The following is a 3,869-nucleotide window of genomic DNA, read 5'->3' on the forward strand; positions in this document are numbered from 1 at the left end:
GGTGCCCTTTGCTGGGGGGGGCGGAAGTCCACTGGGGCTGGAGATGAGGACCAGAGCTTCAGATCAATGACTAGGGAGGGCTGTCTGAAGAGAGAGAAAGAGAGAGAGGACAATAGGGGAGGAAAATGTCTGTGAAAAAGAAGAGAAAATCTAGAGTGACAGAACAAAGTAGCAAAGAACAACAGAGATGAGGAGGACAAGAAGACAAGGTTCAAGGTACGGAGGGAAGCAGATAGCTACAGTATCTACAGTCATTTGATTATTTCTAGTCTTAATTGTGAGTCACAGAGGTCACCTTCAACAAAGGAGCAGCTGTGTGTGTGTGTGTGTGTGAGAGAGAGAGAGAGAGAGAGAGACAGAGAAAGAGAGAGAGAGAGAGAGAGAGAGAGAGAGAGAGAAAGAGAGTGCATATGTCTGGAACACTTTGTCCTCTACACCAGATGATCCCAAAAAACAGCTCTGAAAAAGGAGGGCAGGAAAAGGTAGAAAAAGTAGAGAGGAGAGGAATACAGACAGACCGGCAGGCTGGCAGAGAGCAAGAGGAGTGTTTAATAAAGCCCAACAGATTCCTGTCAAAGTGATCCAGCTAGCTCTCGCTCTCTCTCTGCCTTCCTCACCATCTATCTGCTGTTTTCACAGCTGACTGAATAACGATCTGCTCCCACTCAGTGCTTTGCTTTGTCCAAATGCATGATGGACACCTGAGATTTGAACCTGCAACCCAATGGTCCTCCACTAGTCTGCTGCACCATCAGACCTCAGTCGGTCCTCCATATCTGTGATGTGTGTATCACTATTGCGGCACAGGGGGAAATGCTAATGCATGCTTCTTAGAGTTTTGCAGAGCTAGTTACGTTTATTGAATTAATACTGGCTTTTAATCGATTGTTCTTGTTCTGACATCACAGTGAGATTTATTGGGCAAGTAAATTATGAAAATAAGCTTTTCTCGAATCCAATCTTACATAAAGAATATCTGTTACATATTTAATTTGTACGTCACATCTGGCGTTCATGTGATGTAACTGTACATGAAAATTATACAATGTCAGGATATAATGTTAACTGTCCCTCATGAAAAATCACAATGAAACTGCAACATTCCTACAGTACAAGGATTTAAAAGTAGCAAAATTGAAGACACATTTCTTCTTATTTGTTGGTTAACTGTTTTGGATTCCGACACTGTTGCAGAGTGCAGCCAGTACGCAGACTTGTCTGGCCAACACAGACAGAGTCCTCAGACACTGGAGGTCTCTTCTCTGCTGAATCATCCGCAGCAAGGGACTCACAACACAACTGCAGTAAAAATATTTACTGAGATTCAAAGCATTTCCTATGGCATGCAGACGCAGGTAACGAGCTAGTTATGTTGAATCGAAAACCCTTAATCCGAGGTTTTACCCTTCAACTCTGAGGTTTCTTAAGAATCATTTTTAGCATTTCTGCTTTATTTGGGTATTAAACCGTGGAGAAAGACAGGGATGATGGCAGAGGGGTATGACATGTGGCAAGCTAAGATGTGAGACAAATTTAAAGCCATGATGTTGCAAGTGCACTGGCTTCGCCCCTTGAGCATGAGGATACCACAGGCCCACTAAATGTTTCATCAGACCAGCAAAAGGATGATGCAAATTATCCAGAACCCAAAAAGTCATGCAAACTGCTTCCTTGCATCACGCTCATCAGCTAATTACAGCAGTGTCTTTTCCTTCTTTCTGACTTTTTAAAGGGTTTCCTTATGTTTTCACCTACATGCGATGGTGCAGTTGAGCCCTCAATCCTCATCCCTGTGGGAAATGTTACCACTGGAGCGCTCTAAAAGCCAAGAAACACCTTGGATTTATGTTGAGCTACAGCTTAGACCTCTGCTAGAGTGGTGCTAATTGTCTTCTGTCACGCTGTGGTCTGAAATAGTGGAAATTGTCTTCTGTCACATTGTGAGAAATAGAGGCCCAGTTCTGCAAATATAATATTAGTCCATATGTGTTTTTTCACAGCCCTGTGTGGTGTGTTCCACAAGCATCTTCTAAAATAATCCTACTTTCCACTGACTGCTGTTGAAACTGCAACGATCTCAAGGGATGCGCTGATTGATCCTCCGACAAATTCCTTCCGAATACGAGATCAGCGATTGGCCCACTCATTCTTCAATCTGTTTTAGTGAGGCAGAGCATGGGAAACGTTTGCATTATCTATTAGTCACCAAGCAGCATGTTGCAGTGCGCTCCATCTGCAGAAAAGATTATTCACATCACTTCATAGTGCGGATCACATGATTTTTTAAGCACTATGACATGCTGGGAAAGGAACATCACAAAAACTGGAAGAAAAAATCTGAAACATACTCTTTATTAATAAATCATTATTGGATTCATATCTGCTGATCTTTAAAACTCAGTGATTGGTGTGAGTGCAAACAATCCCAAACCCAGTTCCTAAGTATTTTACATATTTCCAGCTGAATCTACACATTGTAGCTCATATACATCACATCATCATCATCACATGTGGTAGGCATATGCAAACAAGGCAATTTGCATCCATTTACTCGATTACACAAAGATGCATTTGCACATATTAACACACAGTCAAACGCACACGCACACACACACACACGACCAAAACAATGACACATCGCCAGAAATGGAAACAGTAAATAGCTATGAAACCAGACATGGAAACTGGGAATTCTCCGTCTCTCTCGCTCTCTCTCTCTGTCTGTCTCCAGTATCCTATTTCTCTCCCACTCTCTCTTCTTCCTCTGTCCTACATTATGTTTTCTGCTTTCTCACACTCTAACTCTCTCTCTGTTTTCTCTCTCTCCCTCTCATTTTGTTGTTGCTGTTGAGATAAATGGGTCTTTGCCAGCACAGAGGGAGGACTGTGGAAGCTATATGTGAACAGCACTATGAATCCCACTGCTGAGGAGAGAGCAGATGTGCTCATCCACCTGGATGGATGGAGAAAATACAGCCAATGATAGAGAAAGGGTGTGTGGGGCTATGAGACAGAGGGCAGTGTGCGTGTGTGTGTATGTGTGTGTCTTTGTGTCTTTGTGTCCGTGCGATGGGTATCAGGAGTGAGTTATTGCATTCCACTTTTGTCAGCAGAACAGTGGGGCTCTTAAGCCTTATCAATTTCCTTTAATTGCCATTGGACCATCTGCCAATCACGCAAACAACACACACACACACACACACACACATGTCCACAAACATGCCCACCCACACACACATAAACCCCCTACCAATCAAGTGTGGAAGACGATGGATAAAAGGCCAAGTCCCCATTAAATAGCTTTCTCTGCCTCTTTCTCTCTCCCCCACCCACTCCCTCTGTGTCTCTTCTGCCTTCTCAATCTTTCTTTCTTTCTCTCTCTCTGGGTTTATATCTCTCTTTGTCTCTCCGCCTGTCTTTCTCTCTCTCACTCAGACATACACACACACACACTCTCAGACACACACACAGACAGACACACAACAATGCACGCACGTACACATACACACACACACACACACACGCCATGGGGTAATTTATTGATCCCTGAGAGACAGACCCGCAGTCCACTGGGAGTCTCCAGTGATAAGCATGATTGGTCTGTATGGGCAGCCGCACAGAGAGGCCAAGGAATCGCAATGGAGGCAATCAGACTGGAGGCTTTGAAAAAAATGAGGCACACCCCTCCAGAGCGAACGCTTCTTGCTAGAGTAGGAAACCCAGTAAAAGTGTGGTGCATTGCGTGTTGAACTTGAACACGCTTCAACTTCTGCACGTTATGCTCTGCAACGCTCCCCATACTGTTTATGAAAAATAGTGTGGAACTGTTCTGTTTTGGTTCGTCAAGGGAACTGTCACCTATAGCTAGA

Source organism: Centroberyx gerrardi, chromosome 16, assembly GCF_048128805.1.
Source record: "Centroberyx gerrardi isolate f3 chromosome 16, fCenGer3.hap1.cur.20231027, whole genome shotgun sequence".
In the NCBI taxonomy this organism is placed as follows: Eukaryota; Metazoa; Chordata; class Actinopteri; order Beryciformes; family Berycidae; genus Centroberyx; species Centroberyx gerrardi.